Consider the following 17,846-nt stretch of genomic DNA (forward strand, 5'->3'; position numbering starts at 1 on the left):
TACCCAAAGAATAAGTCAGACTAGTGGACACTAAAGAATAAGCCACGCTAGTGTACACTACTCAAAGAATAAGTCATACCAGTTGATAATACCCAAAGAATAAATCACGCTAGTGTACACTACTCAAAGAATAAGTCATACCAGTTGATAATACCCAAAGAATAAATCACGCTAGTGTACACTACTCAAAGAATAAGTCATACCAGTTGATAATACCCAAAGAATAAATCACGCTAGTGTACACTACTCAAAGAATAAGTCATACCAGTTGATAATACCCAAAGAATAAATCACGCTAGTGTACACTACTCAAAGAATAAGTCATACCAGTTGATAATACCCAAAGAATAAATCACGCTAGTGTACACTACTCAAAGAATAAGTCATACCAGTTGATAATACCCAAAGAATAAATCACGCTAGTGTACACTACTCAAAGAATAAGTCATACCAGTTGATAATACCCAAAGAATAAATCACGCTAGTGTACACTACTCAAAGAATAAGTCATACCAGTTGATAATACCCAAAGAATAAATCACGCTAGTGTACACTACTCAAAGAATAAGTCATACCAGTTGATAATACCCAAAGAATAAATCACGCTAGTGTACACTACTCAAAGAATAAGTCATACCAGTTGATAATACCCAAAGAATAAATCACGCTAGTGTACACTACTCAAAGAATAAGTCATACCAGTTGATAATACCCAAAGAATAAATCACGCTAGTGTACACTACTCAAAGAATAAGTCATACCAGTTGATAATACCCAAAGAATAAATCACGCTAGTGTACACTACTCAAAGAATATGTCATACTAGTTGATAATACCCAAAGAATAAATCACACTAGTGTACACTACTCAAAGAATATGTCATACCAGTTGATAATACCCAAAGAATAAATCACGCTAGTGTACACTACTCAAAGAATAAGTCATACCAGTTGATAATACCCAAAGAATAAATCACACTAGTGTACACTACTCAAAGAATATGTCATACTAGTTGATAATACCCAAAGAATAAATCACACTAGTGGACACTACTCAAAGAATAAGCTACGCTGGTTGATACTATTCAAACAATAAGTCACATTAGTTGTTAATACCCAAAGAATAAGTCACACTAGTGGACGCTACTCAAATAATAAGTCACATTAGTTGATACCACTCAAAGAGTAAGTCACACTAGTTGATATTCCCAAAGAATATGTTACGCTAGTGGACACTACTCAACAAATAAACCACACTAGTTGATATTTCTCAAAGAATAAGTCACACTACTGGACACTATTCAAAGATCAACCCACACCAGTAGACACAACTGGAAGAACAGCCCACACTAGTGGACAGTATTCAAACAATAAACCACACTAATGAACACTTCTCAAGGAATAAGAATAAGTGGACACTACGTCCTGAGTGTTGTAAAACAGATATTGGAATTACAAGCTCTTGGTTCATTGAAAATATTGAGAATTTTGAAACATACCAAACTGTACATATTCTACGAGTTATGAAGGAGTGGTTTTACAATGATATATAATCATAATTCTCCGCGTTTCTTGACGCCAAATTGCATTTTATCAAATTCCAACTGGAATAATTCAACGTAGGAGCCTGTGATCCGTCCTCTGCACTAAAATGTTTAGATGCACGTGAGATAAATTCCCGATTGACGAACACCACGTGACGTAACATATTGGAAAAGTCATCCGTTTTTATCTTACTTCATAATCAACATAACTTCCCAATCAGCAGTGAACAGACAACAGTGAAAATAACTTAGCGTTAAACATGCTTTCCTACAGTACTCAAGTATAACACGGAAAGACAATATTTCAGGGGCACAAATAAAAACATCTCAACTCTGTTTATATATCACTCATCCAGTTACAACACCATTCCCAGTTTACCTCTGAAGAAGAAAGAACCCACCTTTCGAAAGCGCTTGGGTGTTAATGACTTTTTAATCGTTTTGTACTCTAACACAGTGGTATATGTACAAACATTAAAGTCGAGCAAAACTCACCTACATGAAAATTCATAATTGTATTTTCGGTGTCTCTCAGCATAACACCCTATCTAGTTTCAGTATTTCTCATTACAGCAGAATATAATGGTACAGGAAAACAAACATGTCAAAGGCCATTTAATCTTAACACACACACAACACAAGACATTTTCGGAAAGTGGAACTTTGATAAAAAATAAAATAGCACATGACCTATTAACACAACGTAACACTAAAACACTACATCATTTCATCATTTAAGAAGCACCAAACAACAGATAATGTGTTACATTAACTCAACCTTCTCATTGCCATAAATACTGCACATAACACATTGTAGCAGACACGTGTATCATATTTAATCTGCTACACAAACAATCAGCAAACAGACTACTCAAATAAGACCGTTAACAGACAGCTAATTATGTGCATAATATATTATTAAACTAAATATAAAAATGGGAGACATCAAAGAAACCAATTATAAAATAAATATATAGACGAATGATACCTTATACGGTACGACCACCTACAGAAAAATAGCTTTTTAAACCCTCTCAAATACAAAAATGAAAGTCCCTGGATCTTTGTTCTAAATAAAATCCACCGCCACCAACAAACGACGCAAAATACTACAAATTACATAGGCACACAATAAAACTCGAATAAATCATTTTTCAGCGGCTTAGCGCTAAGCTGTCAGGTTTTAAATGTTAGGGCATATATTTCAAGCATTTCAAAGTAACACATGTAATTCGATAAATTTTAAACATAAAATTTCGGCCCGGCATGGCCAGGTGGGTTAAGGCGTTCGACTCGTAATCTGAGGGTCGCGGGTTCGAATCCCAATCGCACCAAACTTGCTTGCCCTTTCAGCCGTGAGGGCGTTATAATGTGACGGTCAGTCCCATAATTCATTGGTAAAAGACTAGCCCAAGAGATGGCATTGGGTGTTTATGACTAGTTGCCTTTCCTCTAGTCTAACACTGCTAAATTAGGGACGGCTATCACAGATAGCCCTCGTGTAGCTTTTCGCGAAATTCAAAACAAAACAAACAAAGAAACATAAAATTTGCATTGAGAAATGGTTGGTTTGGTGTTTTATAGGGCAAAGAAACTAGGCTATCTGTGCCTTTTTAAAAATGAATTGGTTCTTTACATCCGGGTGATCAAACATACACACGAACCCTGCTATGTACTGAAAGTCAAAAGAAACATTAAGTTCTTTTACTTATAACCACATGAACTAACTATTTCAGTCGGGAAGGAAAGAAACTAATAATGACGTTGGCCATTGTAAAATTGTAACCACCTGATTAAACACAATAGAACAAAAAGTAAAATCACATATTAAATGACCTCACGTTCCAGCGAAAACGTTACGAACAAATTAATTTTTCGTTTGAGAGGTGATTGCATTCAACACGTAGTTTTAGTTCAATTTTCGTTTTGTTTTATTTTAAAATGTGTCCTAGAAGAGACTGAACAATCGCTTGAATCAAGTCCTTGAATTGCACAGGAAAGTAAACTCTTTATTTCTTTAAATTAACACATAGATATTGATATCAAACCCTTTTGAAATATATTTTAAAACGTAACTAACCCATGAAGATGCAGGCTCTTTCACCTTGTGGATTTTAATCATAACTACGTGAACTGAATTTCTAGTCAGAATAATACTCTTGCTCCATAGACGGTCCAGTTGATGTCTTTGAGGCAGCACCAGTTTTGGTGAAGCAAACATCACCTTGTGATTCTGACGCTTAATGAGCTGTTTCTTAACTTAAGATATTTTATTGTTGATAGAGCTACAACGCTTCTTAATGATCGCTTTTATCCGCTCTAACGTTTTATTCAGAATCATTATCTTACACCTAAAACCTGTAAACGGTACCTCTGTCAGAGCCACGTGTCTTTATAGTCTGTCGTAGCTATGTCTGGAAAAGCTTTGTCGTCATAGCAATGAAATAGGCTAGTGATCCACACTTTTGAGCTTCAAATTCCATTCCTACTAGCTTGAACTTTGGCATGAGTCATGTCTTCTGACTTTAACTTCGGGTCACCATCTGTCTACTTTACTTTGCTGGACATCACCCTCTAAGAAAAGCCACAATTTCTATATCATATAATAAAAATAAAATGCAAGATAAAGTGAACCAGAAATTTGTAAAACAAAATGTCACAGAGAATAAACCCAGTCATGCTACCAAATTATTTTGATATGTGCTGTCCAATGCTATACACACCTGAGAATTAAATATATCAAGCCAGAATTCCTCCCTCCCCCAAAATCAGAAACAAAACGAAAACAAAAACAAAAACAGGTACACAAATGCTTTATCACAGAGTTATTAACTGAAGCATTAAGACGTGAAGTTAAAGAAAAGGACCAGAAAACGTTTCTTTAACTTAAAATGTAAAACAACCCAGAGGATGAGCGTAGTGTAGTATTTAGTGTGTTTGGACTAGGGATTTATGGTTCATTGTTTTTGGTCCATTGCCTCCAAAATGAGCTCCGCACTTTTGGACCATGGATGCACTATGAGAGTGACAATCAAATCCAACTATTCAATCAGGGTAGAGTAGCCTCAACCCAAATATAGCTGGTTGTGGGTGTCCTTGAGTAGCTATCTTTCCTCTCATCTTTCATTTAAAAATTAGGAGCACTTCTGTGTAATTTAGAGCAAAAAACTTTGACAATTCGATTTATTTTCTGTTCATTTCTTGTTGTTTTTTTTATTTCGCGCAAAACTACACGAGGGTTATCTGCGCTAGCCGTCCCTAATTTAGCACTGTTAGACTATAGGGAAGGCAGCCAGTCATAACCACCCACCGCCAACTCTTGGGCTACTCTTTTGTTAACAAATAGTGGGATTGACCATACATTATAACGTCCCCACGGCTAAAAGGGCTAGCATATTTGGTGTGACTAGGATTCGAATTTGCGATTCTAAGACTGCGAGTCGGGCACCCAAACCACCTGACCATGCTGGGGCCTGAAATTCTTAATATTAGAGTGCTAACTAAACATACACCGAGTTTGGTTTACATCCGCAATTTAAGCAACAGAAGCCATTGAAATTTATTCCAGGAGAAATGCAGAAAAATCTAAAAATGTTTTACAATGCAACTCCTATACGTCGACAAGTTTGATCGCATACCTATACAACAACATAAAATCACAAACCTAGATGCGCTAGTCGATTAGCGTCTAGTATGCCAGACAAGTGTAGTTGGTGAAATTTCCATCAGTACCACTAAAGTCGTAAATGTGCACGTGTGTATAAGTGTGTCCATCAAGCAGATAACTCAAATTAGTTCTCTTTCAACAAGTAATCATCCAGTTGAACATAAGTGTCATATTCAGATTTTCAACTATCATTCTAGAAATGTACGAAAGTAAGAGGTATCATGACAAATTAGGTTTCATTATGCCGTATTAATGCTTTATCTTTCCAATATTAAAACTTCATATGCATAAAATAAAACTTTGTAAGTCCTTATCTACTAACCATTTCTTATAATAGATACGAACCGGTTTTAGGACAGAGTCCCAAAGCTTCACAGCATTTCTCGTTGAAGAGTGATAAACTTTTTAAAGTCCACTTTCTGTTATACTTTCTTATTTCTGTTAGACAAACAACAGGTTTTAGATCTGAACTTGTAAAAAGACGTAAAATTTGAGATGTGTGGAGAGTATTACTTGCATCGATTTGAAACAAACATTTAACATATTTGTTGTTTGGAACGATGTATGACAGAATAAATAACTAAACTAAGCTTTAAGTATTCCCAGTAAACTGGAGCTTCGAAGAGAGTTTAAAAGAGGTAGTCTTAAGGGAGAATGTCAATTAAAATGAATGAGAGCCTCGGCTAAAGCGTTGAAAGATGCAACAGTAAAGGGGGGGGGGGAGTCGCTAACAGAAGCTTATGTCAGTTTCACAGTACAAACATGTTCAAATCCAAAGTGCTCTAGTAAGTTTTTTGTTTATTATTAAACACAAAACTACAGAAAGGGCTATCTGTGCTTTGCCCACCACGGGTATCAAAACCCGGTTTCTAACGGTGTAAATCCGCAGACATTCCGTTGTGCTACTGGCGGGCCTGCTCTAGCAAGAAGGTGAGTTAGTCCTACAATATAACTACAAATTCATAGTTTAAACTAATAAATAGAATGGATCGTAAATAAAAGTTCAACAAAACAAAAGTAAAATTCACTATTTCACAAAAGAAAGTAATAATAGAAGTACCTGAGATGAAATAGGACTGCAGCGACCTCACAGTAAGTAATAGAAAAACTATTTCAGTTGAAATAAGACCACAACAACTTGAAAGTAAGTAATAAAAAAACAACAATATAAGCCGTAATAAAACTTAAACAGCCTTAAAGTAGTTGCCGAAACTATTTTGTTGAATTAGAAATGAAACAACCTATGACCAAGTAAAGAAATTGGTTGAGTTTGAATAGGACGATGACAACCTCAGAGTAAGTAAATGAGTAACTTCAATTAAAACCACTAATTAACTAAAGGTTAGGCTTAAGATGACTTGTTATAAAGCGGGGACGTTGATAACATTGTCACTACAATAGGTAAACCTTGCATTGTAACTATAAAGATATATTTTGTTAAGTGGTAAAAGATAAAGGTCACTGAGCACAATAAAATGGTTATTTTTGATAAACATCGCATTGAATACTAGTTTCGTGAGTTTTGCCATTAATTCAACGAGGGCGTAAAACGATGACTAGAAGAATATGTTATTCATGAGTGAAGTTCACTGTTACAGAAGAGTAAGATGAAAAAATAGTATTTGTGATGGGGGAAGAAAAAAGGAATTGCGAGATGTCGTATTCCCCTCACGTTTTGTGATTCGTCATCCTAGTTGTATTAACTGTGGGGAGAGGAGAAATAAGCATTTTTCAACGTCTAGTTATTACGACATTTTGATAGGAACGCTTATAAGATTTCTGATCACTTGTGACATTAGATCGGCGGCTAGTACGAAGTCTCCGAATCTGTCTCGTTTCAAGCTCCCTTGAGGGCGCTAGCGTATCACGCTTCTTCGAACCCAAGTATCATTATTTTTGTGAAACATAAATGATGCATTGAGGGAGTTGAAACTAGTTAGATCGTGCAACCATGTTTATCTCGTGCCAATCCCTACTTTACAACAACAGCACTAGATAGTAAGAATTGATTTGTTTATGCTTTTACAGATGGAAGCCTTCGTTATAAACAATTTAGTTTTCACTTAACGAATATCTAAATATAGCTGAGCATTCAAACTTGTTATGGCAAGTGTTTTTGTTTTTTTCAGTGCTTTAAAGAAATACTTCAGGTACTATATTTAAAAATGAATCATCAAGTTAGTTTACTAAACAAGAATCTAGAAGTAGATTTCTCTGTTTATTTTAGAAAAAACAACTACACCAAGGATATATGTGCATGGTCTTTACTAATTATGAGCTGATAGATTACAGGGAAGGCAATTAGTCAACGTTATCCACCATTAAATCTTAGTCTATTCTTATCTAATCGAATTATGGGATATTACTGTTACTCTTATAACGTAGCCACGATCCTAAAGTGCCAGACCCGTTTTTGCGGAAACGTGTCCGGAATCAGGAACCCTGGAGTTCATGGTTCACACAGTCCGAGCACATTAACTGTCAGGACAAACTAGACCCTCTTGATGTAGAACAGGATGATCCAGTGAGGGGAGACATTAATATTCTAACGTGTGTACAGCTGATAAAATACATAGGTTTCCAACTCTTAGACAGAAATTCATAAACATATCGACTGAGAGTTCACTCGCAAAAGTTGTTTGATAGGAGAGATGATGTTGTGAAGATGATGATGTCTACATATGTCAGACCATTGGAATATTACTTTGTGAAACATGTACATGTATACCTTAAGCAGACAAATAGATCCTCGAAGATAATCAGTGAGATAGACGCCGTTGTCATAAACGTGATATGTTTGGATAACTAGTTAGAAAACACTAACATTCCAAGAATAAATAGTTCTGTACAAGGTTCATATGGTAAATAAGATTAATTCATGGAATGTCTGCTCTGGTTGGTTGTAATATTTGTGATATCAAATAGAAGAAGAATATTTCTGTACGTTGTAAGCTGTGTTTATTATCTATAAAGCACAGTTTACAACGTACGAAAGAATAGTAACTCACTTTGGTAGTTACTTTTAGAAACTTTATAAGCTGGTCTTTTAGTGTAACTACCTTTCATCAAATATTTTAGACATTGAAAAGTTGTTGACGTGTTGGGCTGTAGAGCAGAGATTCCAAGTATAAAGTCTATTTAGCGCAAAAAAAATAAAAATAGAAATCGCTTAAGCCCTTTAGAGCCGTAGGTGCATTATAACTTAAAGTCAACTATGAGACCTGACAAGAGTGGGCTGTGTGTGACGTTGTCTGCCTGGCGTCCTTCAAATCTATCATTTAAATAGCAGGATTGCAGCCCATAAGCCACTCATCACAACCATGAATGAAAAGCGATGGCTTTCTTGGTGCCTTTATTGTCTAAGTTGAGGTTAAGAACAGTGGCCAAACCATCATGTGGAATGGTAACTCCAGCTACTCATTGTTTATTTTGAACGGATAGTTGAATGAGTAATGCGGTAAGTGTCACGATATAAAGCTGAAGACTGTGTGATTTTGTAAATAGGCGTGATACAATTGTTTTTGAAAAGTGTGTATATATTTATAAAATACTTAATCTGCAAAATTTATCTATTCACCTCTTGTTCACAATATTATTCATTATTTCCTTACATTTAAGGTCTCATTGGATGTTTACTTGTCTTACTAATTCAAATTATGTTTCAAAGTACATTAGTCCTTGGTAAATTGGCAATTTTTAAGCTAAGTTATGGTTTTCCGTATTGGTTGGTTTTGGTGATAAGGTGTAAATATGATTATTACAAAAAATATCTGCATTACGAAAAGTTAGCCTTTAGACTTAGCTATGGTTATTCGGTTGTGATTAAAATTTCTTTACTATCTATCTGCTAATTTATTTTACTTTTATAACTGAAAGCAAAATTAGTTAGAATTTTTTGAAAAGCTAAGCCCATCGAGGGGAATCGAACCCCTGATTTTAGCATTGAAAGTCCGTAGACATACCGCCAGGTGGTTAAGGTACTCGACTCGTAATCTGAGGGCCACGGGTTCGAATCCCCGTCACACCAAACATGCTCGCCCTTTCAGCCGTGATGTGACCATCAATTCCACTATTCGTTGGTAAAAGAGTTGGCGGTTAGTGGTGGTGACTAGCTACCTTCCCTCTAGTCTTACACTGCTAAATTAGGGACGGCTAGCGCAGATAGCCCTCATGTAGCTGTGCGCGAAATTCAAAACGCACACATACAGAAAATATACAGAACTATAGAACTTTACAACTAACGTTACTTATAAATAGAATTTTGGAGCCTTTTACTACTTAAGGTTCAAGCCTATTTATTGGGTTTTGCCTTTGAACGAATGATCTCTTCGGCAGTTATATACAGCACAGAAAATATCTGGATCTAATTTAGTACCTTAGCTAATAGGAATTTGTTAAAATAAATCTCTAAGGTAAGTACAAAAGATAATATTTACTTTATCTTCCGACATGTCGGACCCCTCTAGGGGTCAGTATAGCCATCTGTAATTTTTAACTACTGGCCAGAGAAAGGGCATCCAGTCAGTAGAGTCCGCCGCTACAAGCGTGGAGTGTACTCAGTGACATCGCGAATCGAACCTCGAACATTCTGATCCACAGTTCTGGTACGCTTAACCACGAGGTCACACCCATTCTACGTATAGTAGTAATCATCACTGACAATAGGTAATAATAATTTTAATAATAGGTTTTCCTTAATTCAACTGCAAATATTTCAAAAATAGCATTGATTCTTTTTCTATCATCTAAGGATTTTTTACAAATTAGGAAGAAAAACTTATTTATATCAAATTATTATTTCGTTTATCGCAATGAACGTTTGCTATTAAAAATACAAACAAACTGAAGAACATTGATGTCAAAATAATATGCATTTTCATTCATCCTGATTTTTTATGTGTGTGAAATCTACGTCTTTTAGTCTCAAAACAACGTGTTGAGGTCTTTATTTTATGTATTGTGTTATGACGTTTTATGAAAACGGATATCATGTTCGGATTCAACGTACAAGAATTACTGTAGAACATGTTATATAACAAGTTCAAGACAATAAAACCATCGCAGTCCTGCGTAATTTAGAGAAATGTCTGATAACGTTTCGGCAGTCATAATTTTCAAGATTAATCATTCACGTTGTTTAGTGATAATCCAACTACATAATATTAAACATCTTGAAATTCGTTTAAGCACTAAGGTTACAAAATAACATTGATCCGTTGCAGTTGGAAGTGATTAGTTACTTGTGTAACAGATTACACAAGATTAACGTAATGTTATTTCATTTTGCATATTAGGTCTTTCGGTTTGCTATAAAACAAATTCAGAGGTTATAATTATTTGATTCAGTGAATCTATCGTTTTAAAAGTTTTTCTCTCATTGAATAGTTTACTAAAAGGTTAAGACGAAATTATCAAAACAAAACAGCTGCTCCCTTCTGGTGACTTAGCGGTAAGTTTGAGGGCTTATAACGCTAAAAATTGGGTTTCGAATCCCATGGTAGGTAGGCAAAGAAGATATAGCCCATTATGCAGCTTTTCGCTTAACAAGAAACAAAACTCTGTAACCAGGTTTTGTCTGTTTTAGAGCAAACACCCGTGTCCACTGCAATAAACGAACCCCGGGTTTCAGCGTTGTAAGTCCATAAATGTACCCCTGTTACAACAGGAGACCTATAGCCGGGTGAATATTTTCAATTTTGGAAAGCAATATAGGGCGAATCTGATTTAAAATTCCCAAATTAATAACCTCCTTAAAATGCGTGAAATATGTCTAATATATTAGAGTGAAAGTCTCACAACAGTATATCAGTTAGGTTGAACATAAACAACCCAATACAAATAATACGTATTGAACGTATAATAAATATCTAGCCCTTGAATCCGATGAGCTGAACAGTTTAGGGATGTGAAATACATAAATGACTTTATAACTCTTAAGTGGTGAGTATTATTTTCGATGTAACTCGTGATGTGGGTAAATTATTTTGTCAGGTGGAACTATTTAACCTTTTCTTCATTCCCTGTGAATTTAAAAGTAATATTCTTGTTGTGTATACAGAGAAAAATAATTTCAAAACATGAGTTATTTAATTCTGGCTTTGTATGAGGATTTTAAAAAAGACAACGTAGTCTTATAACAGTTCTTGAGAATAAATAATAATAAAAACACAATCATTGCCGAACTTCTATGTATAAAAATATTAGATTATATTTTCCTCTGTGAAAAAAGGTAAGTTATTGCATATTTATAAAATGTATTTTTAGGTAAATTGGCTTCGTAATCTGTTATTCGAATACAATTTAGAACTGGTAATACTTAAAAAAGGGGCTGGAATGGCCAGGTGGATAAGGCACTCGACTCGTAATCTGAGAGTCACGTTTTCGAATCCGCATCACACCAAACATGCTCGCCCTCCCAGCCGTGGGGACGTTATAATGTGACTGTCAATCCCACTATTCGTTGGTAAAAGAGTTGCCAAGAGTTGGCGGTGGGTGGTGATGACTAACTGCCTCCCCTCTGGTCTTACACTGCTAAATTAGGAACGGCTCGGTGCAGTGGGCTAACAACCTACTCAAATACTTGTTGAAGAATCCGCAAGCGATTGCGGCCCTATTTTCCTAGATGGAATCTAATGGTGATAACTAACTAACTAACTAATACTTAAAGGATCGAAAAGTTTACTGCACAGTGTCATGGGTACTTCCAATTAAAAACCAGTCAACATTTTCCTTCATCATGCTCGTTTGTTATTCTTTTAAAGAAGTCATTTTTTGTGTGTGGCATTTTTGATTTAGAAAAATCATGGAAAGTATATTACTTTCGCTTAAGATGTTAAAAGACTGAATGGAATGTTAATGCAAAGACAAGTGAAGTGAGAGAAGAGATAGAAAAATTTGACGAATACAGTTAAGTGCTATTTATTTTAGAGTAGCTAGAGTACCCGTCCCCTGGACGAAAATTATGTAAATTTATAATTACTGAAAGGTTATCTTGGAACATAAATAATGTTTTCCTTATGTGTAACTGTAAAAAAAGACCCATAAAAACCGTAAAACGCAGAATGCAATACCAATAGTTTGTATGTGTCCCACCATTGACTTTGTGAGCCATAATACCAATTTTGATGAAGATCCATTGTCATCGTGCGTAGTAGTTACATGGACATACAAGAAACATTACTATTATATATTTTTTAAACTGTACTATCACCTCAGAGTTTCTAGGATGGAAAAACAAAAATAAAAGTGTTATAAAATTGATAGACAGAATAAAAGATAAACTAATCTCGTCATAACTGAGATCAAAGCTACATAGTGTGAAGAACCAAATAATGGCGAATGACATTCTTCTTCACCTCACCTGTCCACTCTATTGTCTTCACCTCACCTGTCCACTCTATTGTCTTCACCTCACCTGTCCACTCTATTGTCTTCACCTCACCTATCCACTCTTTTGTCTTCACCTCACCTGTCCACTCTATTGTCTTCACCTCACCTATCCACTCTTTTGTCTTCACCTCACCTATCCACTCTTTTGTCTTCACCTCACCTATCCACTCTTTTGTCTTCACCTCACCTATCCACTCTTTTGTCTTCACCTCACCTATCCACTCTATTGTCTTCACCTCACCTATCCATTATATTGTCTTCACCTCACCTATCCACTATATAGGTTTTTCTCATAGTTACTACAAAGCACGTTCACACCAACACATTATTTTGCTCTTGACTCTTTCAAAATTGAAAATTAATCTCTCTAAGGGTGCTAAATTTAGACTCTCACAACTTACACACTCTTAAGTCTCACCACTCCAAAAATTGGACTACTAGAATGTTAAGTACCTACCTATGTGAACCATGTAACCTCATACCCGATGTGATATTGAATACTATACAACTTTCTTATAAAACAAGCAGTAGGCGTTTTCAACGCTAAAAATCAAGGATTCGATTCCCTGCAGTCGACACAGCGGGTAGCCCAGTGAGGCTTTGCTCTAAAACAAATAAACAAACCCCATCTCCAAAGATAACATCTTAACCGGCTTGTGTTATCAAGATTAGTACTTGAGTTAAATGAGAAGATGGCCTAGGCCAGATTGATTTCCCTGGTTCAGAACTTAGAAACCTAACATAACAAATCACAAGCCACGGAAATGAGCTAATTCATTAGTAACAAAACTCACCTCGGGTAATTCACGCTATTCGTCCTTAAATACACACAAAGGTTTCATAGATGGCTGCATACAATACTAGACCTCAACAATAGCGCTAAGTGTATCATTTTATTTTAGTTGTAAACGGCTATGGAAGACACGAGTTGTTTCTCGTTCTAGTTTACTCTTAAGTGCTATCGACATCTGTTTCCATGGTAACGTTTATTTAACACGAAAAACAAAAATTATCAGTATAGACAATCAGTTAGCTCGTAATAACTTTCATTCTCATGATTTTCATAATAATGTTTCCCATTTTTAGGTTTCATGGTTGCTCTCACGATAACGAAGGTTATGCTTTCAACCTTGTATGTATATGTTTGTTTGTCAGCAAGATTTTTCAAAACGGCTGTATGAATTTGGACAAATCTTGGTATATATTCGGATTATAATCCAGCTTAGAAGTTATTAAGCTTACGAATGTCAAGGTCAGAAAACATCGTTATCTCATAAGATGGGGGACCGATTTTTCACACTTTTTGCTCTATAACTCAATTAAAGAATGATCGAATTTTGATTAAACTTCGTGGACACATGTGGAATATTATTTCGCATTGTTCTGCCAAAAATGGTCCATGTCCGTTAATAACGACAGACATACTTTCGCATATGATCATTGCTACGTGGCGGAAGTACGCACTCTTACGGAGTATCCGTATAGTTTCATTTTGAAATCAAGCGTGCGTCGTTTGCGCTTCGCGACTGAGAACGCTGCTTTGCTGGATTGACACAATAATATGATGGCCAAAAACTCTTCGATACTTCGGTATTTAAATGTGTAGCTATTTGATATACAGATTTTGTGTTCATTGCGTAGTTTACGTTATGTTTAGGACGAGCATGGCTTAGTGGTTAACGTGCCTGGTCTGTGAATCTGACTATTTATGATTTGTGACTCTTTATCTCAAAGGATCTCAGTAGTTTAGGGCTGTGAATGAATTATAAGTGTGACAGTCAAATTGCATTATTTGAACAGCTAAGTGTAGTTCAAGAAGAGACGGTGGACACTGTCCAATCCCTACCTTCCCTTTAGTCCATCAGTTCAAAATTAGGGAAGACTATATGCAGTTAGTCCTTGCGTAGTTTTGCCCGAAATTCTGAAACACGCACAACATAGTCAATAGTACAGTTGAAATACTAAGCTACCTACCTATAATCTTGTATTCAGCTGCCACTAAAAATGTTAAGCAGTTTTCACTGTCTTGAAGGATAAAGCATGACGCCGTTACCACAGACTTTCCGAAACGCCTATATATGTATAGATGGTAGGATGCATAACTTGAAGAGGGTAGTCAGTCATTCGTGACAATATTGGATGCGAAAAAATCACTATTACTTTATAGTAGAAGTTATTGTCGGCACTTTATTTTTGTAAACAATCTCAACAGCTGAATCCCATCTTGATCAGTTCCTGATGATGTCGAATAGTCGTGTGTGGCTAAGAATTGTGAATATTTCCTGTTTCGACTTGCCATCTTTTTAACAGCCTTATACTCTCTTTCCTACCAAATTAAGTTAATTTAAAAAGTTTTGACAACTGGTGTACAGAACTAACACAGGGTGTTCAAAACGTCTGAAACTAACCGTGATTTGGAGCTTTTTCATAATCTCAGTTACGTGACAAATTATGGCGATGATAGAACGTGAGCAGGTCGAGTTAATTCTGTTGTTAATCCAAGCTTGTTTCCAAGTACAAGGGCAGCACGTGGAACGCATTTTTAAAAATTCGTTAAAATGCCCATGGTTCCAGACTTTTACGTCGCTGAGCATGCCAAGTGGACCACCAAATCATATTTTTAAGGGATGCTCTGGTACATTGAAGGGAGGGGATTATTTCTTAAACATGCAATATAATGACAAGTCCTTTCATGCTTTGCGTAAAAGAAGTTAAGGCTTGTATGTACAAAAACGCAGCAACAGTAACCCTTATATTAAAACAACATGTTAGCAAGTATAAGCAACAAACTACTTCTCTTTTTACAAATTGTAAACCCTTGTTTGTCCAACTACGCCTACCCATATACTAGGAAAGTCAAAATTACGTCGATCAAAATACCAAGAAACAATGGTGACCAAACTGCTGAATAAGTAATCGAATTACTTTCTTCACTTTCTCAAGCTGCAGTCATCGTTATACATAAATTTACATATTTTGTCTAGAGTCTTGTAAGTTGTGGTTTATGTGTTACGATCGCAAAAAATGCTGACGTCAGATTTTGCCTTGAAACAAGTGTCAGGTGCCTGAAAAGTAATTAGGGCTAATGCTTTGAGTGCGTAGACTGTAAATCCGAGGATTCGTGGTTCTAGACTCTTTTGTAGCAAAAACATCCTCCGTGTTTTGGACCCATGGGTGTATTATGATAATGACAGTCAAATCCCACTATAGCATCTGACAAGCCTAGCCAAGGATTTTGCGGAGGGTATTGTGGACTAGCTGCATTCCCTCTAACCTGCCATTTCAACATTTGGAAAGGCTTTGAGCGAAACTTCTATGATGAACACACTATACTATCTTAAGTAGTTTAGTAGCCTCTTATCGTTTAAACAGTAAGTTTGAAGGCTTATAACTGGAAAATCCAGGTTTAGATATTCATTTGGGGCCCAACAAAGACAGCCCATTAACAACAAACAAACTTACTTAAGACTGTGGACGTTTCGTAAACATTGTTAAATTTCTAGACTTCTCGGGTTACGCAATAAAGGTATAATATATATTTATGAGGAATTGGTCGGGCGAACGCAACCGTAGAGTTCTTTTGGTTTCGCAACATCTGATGTTGGGTCTAAAGACCGTCAATAGCAAATGGGTCTCAACATCCGATTTATTTATTTTTCCGCCTTTAAACATGAATTGTTTTTTCGTATATTAAATTTATTTCATGTTCGATCTCGTCACTCATTATTTTATATTCTTTCAAAAGACGTTAAATATATTTCGTATCAGGTAAAGCTATAAAACCGTAACTCGAGAGTCGTGCCTACAACAGAAACCTTAGTTAGCAACATGTGCTAATAAGTATTTTATCAGAAATACGGCCTGTCATTTCTCCCGTCTCATTATTGTTCTTTCAAATTGCCTTTTAAATCGGTTACCAGAGGGCCTAACTGACCTTGAATCTCTAACTAGCTTCTCTTCATACACGAACAAAACTACACACTTCAAACAGGTATTCGTGCTCCACCCTTGCTTGATCATAAATAGTAAGCACCTTCAACTCTCTCAACTGTTGCTAGGTTACGAGGGGATTCCACAACTGCGCGTGGCACGCCAGGTTGCTGTACTAGTGTAATGTCCTTACTATTTTATTTTATTTTTTATCTTTTATTTTACTTACTTGTGAAACGAGCTCGATAACAGAGACAAAGAGGCAGACAGATATCACTTATCTTTCAAATAATTTGTTTTCAGCAAGTACTTCAAACAGTAGGAAAAACGAGTCCAACAGAAATACTTATATCTTTCTACCAATATTTCAGAATGTTTGGAAAAAAGGAGAAGTTAAAACACATCATCGTATATACCGCTTACGAACAAGTGAGTTTCATTCTGAAACAAAAAATACGCAGCGAAATCAAACATGATAAACTCGACAAAATGAATATTGGTTATACGAAGTCTACACGCGCACTCAACGTTACTAATATACTTCGAATCACAACGAATAACAATGCCCTCTATACAGTCAGAAATATTTTGTTTATCTGTTTGTTTCTTTTGGAATTTCGGGCAAAGGTATACAAGGGCTATCTGCGCTAGTCATCCCTAAATTAACAGTGTAAGACTATAGGGAAGGCAGCTAGTCATGACCACCCACCGCCAACTCTTGGGCTACTCTTTTACCAACGAATACCAGGATTGACCGTCATATTATAACGTCTCCACGGCTAAAAGAGCAAGCATGTTTGGTGAGACGGGGATTCGAACCCGCGACCCTCAGATTACGAGTCGAACGCCTTAACCCACCTAGCCATGCCGGGCCTAGAAAGGAGAGAAACACAATGAAAAATGTCAACTCTCAGAAAGAAGTGGTGGAAACTTAAAAATTATTTAAAATTGAGAAACAACTTACGTTTCTGAATGAACTAAATAAACATAATACACTAGAAGGAAACTAGAAATAGGACATTTATACCGGAAAAGTTCAAAGTCAATTTCATGTCGGATAGATCGTATGAGAAATAAAATTTTAGGTTAGCAATCGTGTACAAGTATATCTTATAAATATTTATGACTTTTTACTCTCTCTGAAAAAGACCTTTCGTTATATTTTTTAACTCATGCTTTGGTAAAAAAAAACTATTTAATAAATCTTATAACAGATTTGATTTAGTCTATCGAATTACCTAGCGAATTTTCTATTGCATTTTAAATAACTCAATATATCATTAGTCCAGTTTTAAACTTCCTGTCTGGAATGAGGTT

At 35.9% G+C, this 17,846-nt stretch overlaps 1 protein-coding gene across 1 annotated transcript in view; it reads left to right on the forward strand.

The window, feature by feature from the left end:
* Nucleotides 1-8,652: 8,652 nt before the first annotated feature.
* LOC143247406 (uncharacterized) overlaps nucleotides 8,653-17,846 on the forward strand; it is a 298,078-nt gene continuing 288,884 nt past the window's right edge. The window contains exon 1 of the mRNA XM_076495458.1: nucleotides 8,653-8,667. The gene's annotated coding sequence lies outside the window, so the exon portion shown is untranslated. The remainder of the gene's footprint in view (nucleotides 8,668-17,846) is intronic.

The sequence above is a fragment of the Tachypleus tridentatus genome, chromosome 3 (genome assembly GCF_004210375.1).
Source record: "Tachypleus tridentatus isolate NWPU-2018 chromosome 3, ASM421037v1, whole genome shotgun sequence".
In the NCBI taxonomy this organism is placed as follows: Eukaryota; Metazoa; Arthropoda; class Merostomata; order Xiphosura; family Limulidae; genus Tachypleus; species Tachypleus tridentatus.